Below are 14,962 nucleotides of genomic sequence, written 5' to 3' on the forward strand. Positions count from 1 at the left end.
CACCTTTGCATTCTAGCCTTATAAAAGTTTCACCATGTGCCTGAGGTCTAAACGTATGTGGAATCATTCACAAGACCGGAAAGCAGAACACTTATATATATATATAATTTAAAAATCCACTGACTGGAAAAGTTACATATACCCTGTGCTTTTTTTATGACACTGGTATCTCTTTTTGGCCGCCATTTTGGACCGGATAATGTCCATTTTGGACATGGATAAAAATCCATATATGGATATATGAGAACCTCCACCTCATTTTTTTACCAGAAAATAAGCACAGCATATACCACTCTAAATGTGGCCTCAATACAGAAGTTCTCTTTCTCAACTCTGAAGTTTCACTGCAGTCTTTCCATTAATTTTCTCTTGTCATGGTAGGACTTATTCCACTCTGAAATTTTAAGAAATCCCAATCCGGTTAAATCATATGGTAAAGTAAAGGCAAAGGACCCCTGACAGTTAAGTCCAGTCGTGAACGACTCTGGGGTTGCAGCTCTCATCTCGCTTTACTGGCTGAGGGAGCCAATGTTTGTCCGCAGACAGTTTTTCTGGGTCATGTGGCCAGCATGACTAAGCCGCTTCTGGCAAAACCAGAGCAGCACACGGAAACGCCGTTTACCTTCCCGCTGGAGTGGTACCTATTTATCTACTTGCACTTTGACGTGCTTTCAAACTTCTAGGTTGGCACTGAGCAATAGGAGCTCACCCTGTCGCGGGGATTCGAACTGCCGTCCTTCCGATCAGCAAGCCCTAGGCTCAGTGGTTTAGTTTAATCCGGAACACTTCCATTGCAAGGCACACTCCTCCATTGTCTACCGAGACAGATGGATCCCAATGACATCAAGAAAAGCCAAGCCCTAGTAAGTTAGCAAAAATTGTATAAGACAAGTACAAATACCTGCTGGAAATATAAAGAGAAAAAAGGTACCTTTTTCCATATGTGGTGGCCGTGTAAGGTAATAAAAGCTTTTTGGGAAATGACAGCTGGGGCGGCCCACACCCACCGCACCCCCCCTTCCAATGCCACTGCCTCTGAGCAAGGCATTGTGGGCAAGATTACCCAGAGAAAGCCACTTCTGAGCTGGAGAGGAGGTGGGGTTGTGGGTTGTGAGAATGAGGGAATCCTCGGGCGTGTCAGCTCCCTGCCTAGCCAATTGGCTGGGCAGGGAGGCGTGGCCCGGGCTATTTATGCCCGGCGCGCCCAGGAACTGCCCTCTCTTCACTATGGACTTTGGTTGGTCGCCGTCAAGGGGCCTGGTAGGAATTTTTCCACTTGGCAAATTGGCACCTGCCATTTGGTTTTTTCACCTGCCTCGTAGCAAATGTCACAACTTTCCCGGTATTGGCGGTTAGGCATTGGTAGGGGTATTGTTATGCAAATGAAGTGGGGGGAAGGAAGCGCCATCACCTTCCCCAAGCAAAGGGTAGTCCGGTAAAGGACTCCGGGGGAGGGTTGCCCTGTCTGAAGCCTATGGAGGTGTGGGCCTAAGGCACGCCCCCGAGCGGTGACACCTGGGGGATCCTAGTTGACGTACTTCAGCAGGACTTCCCCCACTGGTGGTTAACCCTCACCGGTCTTCATGCAATTGGGCTGAAGCCGGTTAGTCGATAGGAACCAATGCCTAAGCCAATACCTCTCAATTCCTGTAATCAATAAAGTTGTGGCCTTTTACGCCCATTAACCTTAAATAGAGTGTCCTGTGTCTTTATTTCACAAGGGGGGGGGAGGGGGACTTGCCACTCAACTCCTTTTAAAAGTCTCGTAGGCTATGACCGTGAAGCTTTAAGCAACGTTTGCCGCTTTACAAAGCGGCAGAGGCACTCTCTGAGGCTGCTTCAGCCACAGTTCCTCTCTCGGAGGAAGGACCCTTCCTTGGGAGAGAGAAATTACAGAGCAAAATGGCCTGCAGAGGGTCAGACACATAGCCCTGACACTGCTAACAAGCAGCAAAAAAAATGATAACCCAAAAAGGAAAACCTCCGAGGAGACAGCAGCAGGCCCTGTTTCCCGAAGGGATGCGATGTCTCGGGCCAGGCGCAGTTGCTTCTCCAAGCTTAAGCAAGATGTCACGCTAATTTTTCCAGTCGCTTCTCCTGCCTTTAAGCTGCTCTTTGGTTATATTGCACCTAGATTTGGAACAATGCCTTCTGACTTGTTGGAAATGCAGCGGCGAGTCTTTATTTTACTTGCACATCACACGGCCAGCCACACGAGAACCCAGCTTTTAGCAAGTGTACAGCAAGTGACCAAGTGGGAGGTAGTGAGTTTGGCATGCTGCCCAAACGATAATCATCGGCATGCCCTGCTTCACTTCGAATCGCACAGCCATTCTACTCCTCCACAGTCTCATCAGTGTCCAGGGTAGAGCTCTCAAGCCAAGCAAGTGCCACGGAAACAGTAAACAGAGCAGCTTTCACTCCTCCACACAGTAATGCTAGCCCAGATGATGGAGCTGACAGCTCAAGTCCTTGATAGTCAAAAGAAAGAAAGAAAGATCTCCACATTCTGACCTGCTCAGAGCTCATCTTCGCACCACTTGGCCAGTGAAGACAGGGGACATCTCAGGAACCAGTGATATAACTTGGGTCTTTCTTTCTTTCTTTCTTTCTTTCTTTCTTTCTTTCTTTCTTTCTTTCTTTCTTTCTTATAATTTTTATTGGGTTTTCCAAAATTACATTTCACATTCATTACAGTATACCTGAAGGAGTGTCTCCACCCATCATTCTGCCCGGACGCTGAGGTCCAGCGCCGAGGGCCTTCTGGCGGTTCCCTCGCTGCAAGAAGCCAAGTTACAGGGAACCAGGCAGAGGGCCTTCTCGGTAGTGGCGCCCGCCCTGTGGAACGCCCTCCCACCACATGTCAAAGAGAAAAACAACTACCTGACATTCAGAAGACATCTTAAGGCTTCAGGAAAGTTTTTAATCTGTGACATTTTAGTGGTTTTTTTGGTCTCTGTGGAAGCCGCCCAGAGTGGCTGGGGAAAGCCAGATGGGCGGGGTAAAATTAATAAATTATTATTATTATTATTATTATTACATAAAATTTGTAACTACAGTATTATTCAGAGTGAGCATCGACCTCCTTCCCTCCCTCTTTCTGACTTCCACATTTCTTTATCAAATCATTTCCATTTCTACAGCCACTTTATATTGTGTCAATATATATTTACTTTATATTGACTTTTATCATTCACCCTCTTATATGTAAATCAGCTCCTTAATTTCATCTTACCAAACATTTCATGTTAAAGCCGCAAATGTTTTCAAATATTTACAATTTTCTTTCAAATAAATTATAAATTTGCTCCAGTCCTTAAGAAACAATTCATTGCGCCAATTTCGTATCTTTCCCGTCAACTTTGCCAATTCGAGGTATTCTACCATCTTTATCTGCCAGTCTTCGAGGGTGGGGAGACCCCCAGTGTACACATGCCTCCATCCCCTTGGGCTTCTGAACCTTTTTATGGGAACGTTCGCTTTAGAGGAGATACGCCAGGGGTACCACTGGGCCCCCAGTACCCTAAACTCCCTTTAAGGGTTTTTTCCGGAGCTTGCAGCACCCTTGCAAAGCTCCAATCTCCCATTAAGCTCGGATTTCCCCCAAGAGGCTAAATCTGTGTCCAAAATGGCTCCAGCAGCCGACCGGAAGTCGGGTGTTTGGTTCTTTCAGCGGAACGGTTACTTTCTTGAGTTCAGAGGTGTGGAAGCTGTGTTCCTCTGAAGGAATGGGTTTCTGTGCAGTCAGTTTGAAACTGACTCAAAACCCCCCTTTTCTTCTTCTCCAAGAGAGCATTTCTAAAATGCATTAACTTGAGCTGTTGAGCAAATGCATAACAAGAACACAGCTGTATAAACAAAGCTCTCTCCTTTATCAGTCATGGCAATGGATGACCTTGGCTGTTCCAGTGGAGTAGGGATGACATGTCTAGGTCTTATCTTACATCCTGACCACACTCTGACGCACAGACCTAGTCCGGGAACAGTGCGAGAGTGTGTTCTTGGAGTTGGTGACCTCTTGCTCCAAGATAAGAGTATAGGAAGGAAAACCCTTTTATGGTTAAGAGTACCGGAGCAGGAACATCTGTGATGTCAACCTGCGTGTATAAGCTGACATGGCTGGATTCCTGGGGGAGGGGGGAGAGGGTGCCTGGAGGATATATATACTGCATGAAATTCCTCATTTCTTTGGACTTGCTGTGGACTGACCACTCAAGAGCCTTTCTGCTGCTCCGAAGAGCAGAAATAAAGAACTCTTTCTCTGAACCAACCCTCGGTGTCATTTGACTTCCTTCCTCCCGTCCAGGAGCAATGCAGAGCCCACCAATCGGTAAAGTTTAATAAGGCTCCTGATCTCGTTGGTCTACACCTCCCATCTTCCTGGGTCACCGGACCATGTTAGCTGAGGATGATGGAAGATGGAGTCTAGCAACTGTGTAGTCATTTGAGTGCTGGACCAGGAGCTGGGAAGCGGCAGGGTTCAAAGCTCAGCCATGAAACTCACTGAGTGACCTTTGGACAGTCACAACCACTCAGCCTAACTTACCTCTCAGGGTTTTGGTGAGGATAAAATAGGGAGGAAGGGAACTATGTATGGCGCCTTGAGCTCCTGGGAGGAAAGGTGGAATGTGAATGCAATAAATAAAGAAGCAAGTAAACATCTGGAGGACTTCAACTTCCTCCACACCTGATCTGGTTGATAATAGGTTTATGTGCACCACCTGGGACGGGACCATTTTCATGCAGGGGACTGGGCCACCCAAAATTCTGTAGCAGTTGTGCACCCACCACACGACATGCTTACCTTAATTGCACAACTCATGTGGCATGCCTTTGTCATTCGCGCATGCCCTGCAGCGTTCACACAGCGTGTCAGCACAGCGCACAATGTGTGCACATGACATCAGCATGGCGCACAACATGCTGACATCACTCATGTACGCTGCACGGCACTGGCCCCCTCAATTGTGGGGGCAAAGCAGTGCTTTTCTGCCCTGAACAGGGGTAGCTTCTGAGCCCATCCAGGCAACACTCTTTGACTCTGGGTACTGAGAGAAGCAGAGAAGTCAATTAGGCATCCGGGCAGTTACTGACAAGCTGGCTCACTTCCCGTGACACAGACTAAATAAAAAATGGCATGAACAAGTCAGCTGGGTAGAGAAAGCAGAGCCCCGCCTTCCCCCAGTTTGCCTAGGGCAGTGAAATTCCCAGGGACCAGCCTGGATGGGCCTCTCCAAATAGTACGTGCCAACTGTTTAATAATATAAGAAGTGAGAATCTTCCAGCTGTGCCTTTTTCAGCTTCGTAACAAGCAATATTTCCACCCGTTCATTGGGGGATTTTGCTGGCAATATTGCAGCGAGATTGACAGAAATGATTTTGTCCAAGCCACAGACTGACTGGCAAGTTTACTTGGCTTTCACTCTGGGCTGCTTTCCATGTAACTTTCCGCCCGGGGCGCTGCTTTTTTTAGGCCCACATGTGCAGGTGTCACTAGAGACCAAGTATGGATAACTAGGTATGTGGTGCTGTGTCCATGAGAAGACATTTGTCCCTTTCCTATGCAAGACATGTGTCCACTCTGCTCCCCAACCCCATTCCAATCCAATCGGAGCGGCCCTCTGTCAGGGACCGTGCTGAAGAGGGCTGCACTGAGAAGAAGAAGAAGAGTTTGGATTTGATATCCTGCTTTATCACTACCCAGAGGAGTCTCAAAGCGGCTAACGTTCTCCTTTCCCTTCCTCCCCCACAACAAACACTGTGCGAGGTGTGTGGGGCTGAGAGACTTCAGAGAAGTGTGACTAGCCCAAGGTCACCCAGCAGCTGCATGTGGAGGAGCGGAGACTCGAACCCGGTTCACCAGATTATGAGCCTACCACTCTTAACCACTACACCACACTGAGGGAGAATGGTGGGAGCCAACCCCTCCCCCTGCTCCTGAATCTTCCAAGGAGGAAAAGGACAGTATAGATTTGGGACAGTGGTTTGCAGAGGGGCATAGTTCAGAAGGCAGAAGCTGGGTAATACTGGATGGGGAACAGCTAGGAGACTGGAAGAGAGAGGACAGTCTCTGGACAGCATTCCTCCGCCCAGCCCAAGGTCAAGAAGAGCTCAGAAAGTCTCAGAGCAGAAAGTGCAGAGGGTACAAGCTCAGATGTAGGAGTGACGCAGATTAATAGGGACGGAGGGGGTGTAAACCTTAATTGGAAGCACCGCCATTCTGGGTTGACGCTTTCTTTTGTCCTTCACTGTGCTTATTAAAAAAACTAACTGGTAAGAATTCATTTAGTTTAATCTGCTCATTTACGGCTACTGGGGAGGAAGCCAATTCCCCAAAGCCTGACACCCTCGGGGTTGGCCCTGGTTCATGCCATCAGGGGCACCCTCACTGAAAGTTATAGCTCAGTGGTAGAGCAATGGCTTTGCATGCAGAAGGTCCCTGGTTCAATCCCTAACATCTCCCCCTAGAATTGCGAGAGACTCCTGTCTGAAACCCTGGAAAAAGTTAGTGTGGGCAGTAATGAGCCAAATAGACAAATGGGCTGACTCAGTATTAGGGCTAGGAAATGGATCGACACATTGTCCAAAACCGGTTTGAAGTCCACATTGTGATATCGGTTTTATAATTTTTGACCTGGCAATCTAACACGAATCATAACACGTGTGTGCTATGCAAAAATCACAATGTGGGAAAAACCGTGAAGCCAGGCCAAGCTTCTCTCGATTCCTGCTGCCTCTGTTAACTCTGCCGGCTCAGCTGTTCCCCACTTCATGCAGGGGACAACGAATCACAAGAGAAAACCATGATGCAGGTAAAACCGTGAAGCCAGCCAATGCCTCTACGTAGCTCCATCCTTGTTTTGGACATCGTGATATATTGTATATCACGATGCTTAGCTGGTGATATATCACAATGTTGGAAACCAGATATCGCCCGGCCCTACTGTTCGCCTCTACATGGTTCCATCCTTACTTCAGACATTTTAATATAGCGATCTGTCGCAATGTTTAGCTGGTGATATATTGCGATGTATAGAAGTAAGAGCTGGACCATAAAGAAGGCTGATCGCCGAAGAATTGATGCTTTTGAATTATGGTGCTGGAGGAGACTCTTGAGAATCCCATGGACTACAAGAAGATCACACCTATCCATTCTGAAGGAAATCAGCCCTGAGTGCTCACTGGAAGGACTGATCCTGAAGCTGAGGCTCCAATACTTTGGCCACCTCATGAGAAGAGAAGACTCCCTGGAAAAGACCCTGATGTTGGGAAAGATGGAGGGCACAAGGAGAAGGGGACGACAGAGGACGAGATGGTTGGAAAGTGTTCTCGAAGCTACCAGCATGAGTCTGACCAAACTGCGGGAGGCAGTGGAAGACAGGAGTGCCTGGCGTGCTCTGGTCCATGGGGTCACGAAGAGTCGGACACGACTAAACGACTAAACAACAACAACAACATATTGCGATGTTGAAAACCAGATATCGCCCAGCCCTACTCAGTGTCAGGCTGCTTCCTATGTTCCTAATGCATCATCAGCACTGAAATTAGCCGATTGTGTAGAATTGAAATAATAAAGCACTAATTTGTCAAAACCCACAAAAGGTCAAAGCACCAGCAATTTAAAAACTTGCTGGGAGAGGGAGAGAGACAGAGACAGAGAGAGAGAGGTCTCTTCAGGCCACCCAGTTTGTGCAACCACCACTCCTCCTCTTTCTTGAGATGTTCTGACCACACTAACAATGGCTCCTGTACTGCTCTGAGCAATCTCAGAGTCTCACACATTTGCATACAAGGCTACATAAAAGCTCTTGTGCTTCAAACAGAGACCCTTGATTCACATTAATCCCAAGGAGCCTGCATTTGGCCGCAATGGGGCGAGGGAGTTTCTGCAGTTCTGATTGGCCGGGCAGCCCTCAAATCACAAATGGAAATCAGAGCTTTTGTGAAAGATGCAAAACACTCCCGGCAGCCCATCTGTTGTAAACAGGAGAGAGCCATTGGAATGGTACTCCTTGCTCTGTCAATCAATGTGGTACAGCATTAAGACCAGGCGGGAAAATGACTGTCTAAGTGAACATTCCCATGATTTTTTCTAGGGGGAGGAACAAAGTCAGTATGTATATATATATTCCCCCTTTCCCCCTGATAGGGACTTAAGGTAGCTGTAAAGGTAAAGGTAAAGGGACCCCTGACCATTAGGTCCAGTCGTGGCCGACTCTGGGGTTGCGGCACTCATCTCACTTTATTGGCCGAGGGAGCCAGCATACAGCTTCCGGGTCATGTGGCCAGCAGGACTAAGCCGCTTCTGGCAAACCAGAGCAGCGCACGGAAACGCCGTTTACTTTCCCGCTGGAGCGGTACCTATTTATCTACTTGCACTTTGATGTGCTTTCGAACTGCTAGGTTGGCAGGAGCAGCGACCGAGCAACAGGAGCTCACCCCGTCACGGGGATTCGAACCGCCGACCTTCTAATCGACAAGTCCTAGGCTCAGTGGTTTAACCCACAGTGCTAGCTCACAGCTAAAATGGAAGCAGCTTAAACACAGAAAGGGAGAAAAGACACAGAAGAAGAAAAATCAGTAAATAGTAATACTAAATAATATAATTATATAAAAAATAATTTAACATTAATAGAATACAAACAAATACTCCAAACAAAAAAACATGCTTACATAACATATCATTATAGAAAGTGAGCTTAGTGGAGGTTTCGCCTGGCAAAGTTGGCCTCTGAGACATTTTTATTCCTCGTCTATCCCGTTGTTAGTTCTTGATGGATAGACCTGCTGTCCCTGTACAGGTAGCCCTTGTTCTGTTTCCCACTGAATTTCCCAATGTCTCCCCATTTTCCAGCAACACCTGAGCTCTGCGAGTGCAGCTTTCTCCCAATTGAAGTGCAGAGTGTTTGAGGACTGGGACATTTGCAGGGAAACCAAAATGCTTGTTTACAAAGCTATTGTACTACGAACTTTACTATATGCTTGTGTAACATGGGCCACTTATAAATGCCATCTCCTTGAAAGATTCCCTCAACGGTGTCTCTGAAATTTTTTATACATCACTTGGGAAGACAGGCAAACTAATATCAGTGTACTGGAAGAAGCAAAGATCACCAGTGTTGAAGCCAGTGGCGTAGCGTGGGGGGTGCAGGGGGGGCCGGCCGCACCGGGCGCAACATCTGGGGGTTAGGGTTAGGGGGCGCAAATCCACGGGTTAGGGGGCGCAAATCCACAGGTTAAGGGGCACAAATTACTTGCCTTGCCCCGGGTGCTGACAACCCACGCTACGCCACTGGTTGAAGCAATGATTCTTCAACATCAACTTTGTTGGACTGGTCATGTTGTGCAGATGCCTGATAATCGTCTTCCAAAGCAACTACTCTATTTCACTTAAAAATGGAAAGCATAATGCTGGTGGTCAACAAAAGAGGTTTAAAGACTGTCTCAAGGCAAATCTAAAAAAATGTAGTATAAACACTGACAACTAGGCACACTTGGCAAATCCACACCGTGATCAACTCCCACCCAGGAACCAATGTCCCCACTGTGGAAGGATGTGTGGATCCAGAATTGGCCTCCACAGTCACTTACGGACTCACTGTTAAGACCATGTTCATGGAAGACAATCTTACTCGGCTATGAGTGATTGCAAAAGAAAGAAAGATTTTCCACTGAATTTCCCAATGTCTCCCTCATTTTCCCCAGTGTCTCTTCAGCCACTCCAGCCCTTAATGTATTGCAGCAATCAACTTCACACAAACTCTTCATTTCCCAACAACAACAACAACAAAAAACTAACCCCAACATGCCACAAGTCCCAGTAGACTTGGGACTCAGCTACATTATTATTATTTTTTTAAAAAAGGGCAAGCAGCGTTTTGAATGTGTTATAAACATGCAACACCAGATGGCGGAGAGTAAAAAAAAAATAAAAAATTGCAATTTTCCATAGCATTTCCCCCCTTTTGTTATAACAATTTAATTTCTGACTTACTTATACAGTGGTACCTCGGGTTAAGTACTTAATTTGTTCCGGAGGTCCGTTCTTAACCTGAAACTGTTCTTAACCTGAAGCACCACTTTAGCTAATGGGGCCTCCTACTGCTGCCGCACCACCACCGGAGCACAATTTCTGTTCTCATCCTGAAGCAAAGTTCTTAACCCGAGGTACTATTTCTGGGTTAGTGGAGTCTGTAACCTGAAGCGTATGTAACCCGAGGTACCACTGTAGTGTTTTTCCTTGTGTGTAGATCCCCTTAGACTACACCTCGGGGTTGTCATTCACCACTCTCGTCCTCTTCTCCCAGAAAAATGGGCTATAACAACATTGGGCTACTTTGCAGGGTTGGCGTATGTACACAGTCTCAGCCATAGCCCCACGACTTGTAGCATGGGTGCAATAGTGATGGACTGTAATTGCATTGGCAGAGAAATGTGGTTTAAATTAAATATGTGCCATAATTTCCACCTTAAAGTACAGTTATGCTAAGTATAGGTGACACCTGATAAAATTACTTCGTCAAGATGCATCAGAATAATGTAAAAGACATCAATAATTACAGAGGCACTTAATTCACCAAATTAAGCTCTCCAAAAGGTAAGGTTGTAGAGACACTACAGTGCAGAAAAATAAAAGAGAGGGAGGAGAAACTAAGGGGGAAAGTAAGAGAGAGGAAAATAGAGAGAAGACATTTTTAAAAAGAAGAAAATACACACACACACACACTCAAATTGCTTCTGAAACTACATTCAGCTAAACTGCATCTTGTCCCTTATCATCCCAGTAGTGAATTAAATAACTCCACATCTGTATGAATCATCTTGTTGCCTTCCGTCTCTTATTTTTATAAAGTTAGTGAGGTTTGCCATGTTAGCCCAAAATCCATTCCACTGTGGAGGATGGCTTAATCTTTTCCCATTTATTACGGATAGATAATCAGACTGCTGGTGGAGTAAATAAACCGATTTCCCTCCCTGTATTTGCAAACCTTTTTTAAAAACATAATAATAATGGCAGAGTAATTAAAAAGTTCACAAACCAGCAAGACAAAGCACCTTTTTTTGGTATGAAACCAATAGTCATTCTAGCTCAGGCTTTAACTCTGCTTAAAGTCACAGCTGCACTAATACCTTGGATTCCTTCATTGATTTCTATGGGGCAGCAATCAATTCTGTGTCAAGGAAGACCAGCGCAGAAGGCTTAAAAATGAACCAAAAGGTTCCTACTCTGGAGTCATTTAATGGCTGTTTTAGTTCAGCCTTTTCTTTGTGTAGTCAGCTGGGTTGCTTGCCTGAGTGTCAGTCATTGCAATTATTTTGTTCATTGTCTAAAAGCTCTGAAACATGGGAGAAGGTTCATTTCTTACAAAACAAAGGAGGGGGAGAAGGGCCATAGACCAGCGACAGATCACATGCCTTGCATGTAGAAATTCCCAGGTCCAAATTCTGGCATCTACTGGTAGGTCTGCGAATGACAACACTGAGCTGAATGGACCAGTGGTCTGATTCGTTGTACCTGAAAGAGCATCTCCACCTACATAGTTCTACCTGGACACTGAGGTCCAGTGCCAAGGGCCTTCTGGCGGTTCTCTCGCTGCGAGAAGCCAAGTTACAGGGAACCAGGCAGAGGGCCTTCTCGGTAGTGGCACCCGCCCTGTGGAATGCCCTCCCACCAGCTGTCAAAGAGAAAAATAACTACCAAACTTTTAGAAGACATCTGAAGGCAGCCCTGTTTAGGGAAGCTTTTAATGTTTAATAGGTTATTGTATTTTAGTGTTTTGTTGGAAGCCACCCAGAGTGGCTGGGGAAACCCAGCCAGATGGGCGGGGTCTAAATAAATTATTATTATTATTATTATTATTATTATTATTATTATTATTATGGTGGGACACAGGTGGCGCTGTGGGTTAAACCACAGAGCCTAGGGCAGTTCGAATCCCTGTGATGGGGTGAGCTCCCATTGCTTGGTCCCTGCTCCTGCCAACCTAGGAGTTCGAAAGCATGTCAAAGTGCAAATAGATAAATAGGTACTGCTTCAGCGGGAAGGTAAACGGCATTTCCGTGCACCGCTCTGGTTCGCAAGAAGTGGCTTAGTCATGCTGGCCACATAACCCGGAAGCTGTACGCCGGCTCCTTCGACCAATAAAGCGAGATGAGCGCCGCAACCCCAGAGTCGGTCACGACTGGACCTAATGGTCAGGGGTCCCTTTACCTGTTATTATTAAGGTAGCTTCCCATGTAGAATATTGTCAATCTAATATGTAATTGTATCACCACATGGGCAAACAGGGAACTACAGATGCAAGAAGGCACCGTTTTTCTGTTCCGCTGCCATTCCTCTTCCTCCAAAAACTATGCTATTTGTCTCACTGTCCACAGCAGTGAAATTAGGCCATTTATCTAATCAATTATAAATTATGTGGCCATTATGTAATGTAGCAGTTAAAGTGTTGCACAAGGACCTGGGAGACCAGGGTTCAAATCTCAGTTTGGTCACGAAGCTCACTGGGTTGTGGTGAGGATAAAATGAGGAGTGGGAGAAGAACCACGAGCTTCTGAGTGGGAGGACGTGGGATATAAATGCAATGGAATAAATAAAATGCCAATCATTGAATGGAAAGGAAATGCAAAGGGCAGGATTTAATCAACTGGATGTTGGCTGTGGGCTGAAAACAACAACAACAACTGATTATATTTGCTAGGTTGATTTCCATTCAATTGAAGAGTGGCAATTGCTGCTCCCATTCACCTCAGAATTCTGCCCCTAGGGTGAACTGAACTTTGCCCCTAACTAGTTTTTACTGAATTATGGTGCTGGAGACTTTTGAGAGTCCCATGGACTGCAAGAAGATCAAACCTCTCCATTCTGAAGGAAATCAGCCCTGAGTGCTCACTGGAAGGACAGATCCTGAAGCTGAGGCTCCAATACTTTGGCCACCTCATGAGAAGAGAAGACTCCATGGAAAAGACCCTGATGCTGGGAAAGATGGAGGGCACAAGGAGAAGGGGACGACAGAGGACGAGATGCCTGGATAGTGTTCTCGAAGCTACCAGCATGAGTTTGACCAAACTGCGGGAGGCAGTGGAAGACAGAAGTGCCTGGCGTGCTCTGGTCCATGCAGTCACGAAGAGTCGGACACGACTAAACAACAACAAAGTTTTTACTGAAATCACTTTGCCCAAAGCCCCCAATTGTTGTTTTCCTCTCAGAGAGGCCTATCAGGAGAAGTAGCTTCAGAAAGAGATACCCAGGCAGTGGAGTATCTTCCCTTTCAGCCTCCCTACTTCTGTGGTTTATGCATGTCCTCCCACCACATGATATGCGTCAAATTGCTGTCAGGTCAGCTTTTACTCACTAGGCTTCAGCCAGTGCCACCATTTTGGCCCCTGGGTTCTAGCCAGGGTGATGAGGTGAGCTCTTCTCACTAACGCCTGTTGCATGAGGTGCCTGGGACCATTTCAGACCGTTTATTCCTGCCTGGTTACCATGGCGATTAATGCAGTGTTACTTGATATGATAGCCCTATTAAACACCTACACATGGGAGCCATTTTTGCCAGCCACAGAGATCCTTGACGTTCTTCTGAATGGTCTCTGTGCTTCTACTTTGCACTTACTTCCTCAACATGGGGCCATGGTGGAGGCAGGCAGGGGCTTTCTGAGAAGCCTTACTACATCTCAATTTCCTGTTTCCTGTTCCTTTCATTTTGAGCTACTCTTCTCTGTAATCACTTCCCTGCATGTAAGGATGGGCGGATAAATCTGTTCATCTTGCATTTCAATGCAAACTTACTGGGGATCTTGTCGCCGCACTTCCCAAACCAATACGCAAACCAAAAGACACTTTCCCTTCAAAATGTTCTCTTCTCTGAATTTTGTGACACATGCCACAACATGAATGCATGTCAACATGGTGCCTATTAGTGAAAATTGCACATGAGCACACATAAAGGTAAAGGGACCCTTGACCATTAGGTCCAGTCATGACCGACTCTGGGATTGTGACGCTCATCTCGCTTTATTGGCCGAGGGAGCTGGTGTACAGCTTCTGGGTCATGTGGCCAGCATGACTAAGCCAGTTCTGGTGAACCAGAGCAGCGCACGGAAATGCCATTTACCTTCCTGCCGGAGCAGTACCTATTTATCTATTTGCACTTTGACATGCTTTCAAACTGCTAGGTTGGCAGGAGCAGGGACCAAGCAACAGGAGCTCACCGCATCAAGGGGAATCGAACCGCCAACCTTCTGATCAGCAAGTCCTAGGCTATGTGGTTTAAGCCACAGCACCACCCGAGTCCCTATGAGCACACATAGAGGAGTGAAAATGATGTACACAGATACATATGCTGCTCAAGATTATGTACAAAAATGCATACATTAGCAGAAATATGCATGGGAATGCATGCAAATCTTCATACAGACTCTTTAAATATAGATTCAAATGTAGGTGGAAATGAACCACATTTAAGACTGGGAAAATGAGAAACTGATAGAAACTCAAACTGATCAATTTGCCTATTCCTACCTACTCATGCCCCATTTCTTTGCCTATATAAAAGGCTGCTCAGGTGAGCAGAACCCATTACACGGATTGAAGGTGACAGGGCTGGAGAAGGCCTCCAGTCAACGCTTTGGAGAGCCACTGTCAATCAGAGAAGGCACTAGTTGGCTAGATGGTTCAATAGTCCAACTCAGTTCAAGGAATCCTCATATGTTCATACATTGTACCTTACAGTGACAAACTTACAGAAGGCCCCATAAAGGTGGATAAGCCTTCCATGCTCAGTTAAAACATTTGTCTAAATTCCTTTGCTGGATGTTTGTGGCCTTGGCTGACAAGCCATAGTGATACTTGGGGTAGACTTTCCCCAGTCCTTTCTTCTGGATCTGATGTTCACCTCAATGCATATTGGAACTTTGTCTTATGACCCAAACTGACTTAGCAATGGTTTCTCCAGAACAA

This window comes from Podarcis vaucheri (genome assembly GCF_965113315.1).
Source record: "Podarcis vaucheri genome assembly, chromosome: 3".
Taxonomy (NCBI): Eukaryota; Metazoa; Chordata; class Lepidosauria; order Squamata; family Lacertidae; genus Podarcis; species Podarcis vaucheri.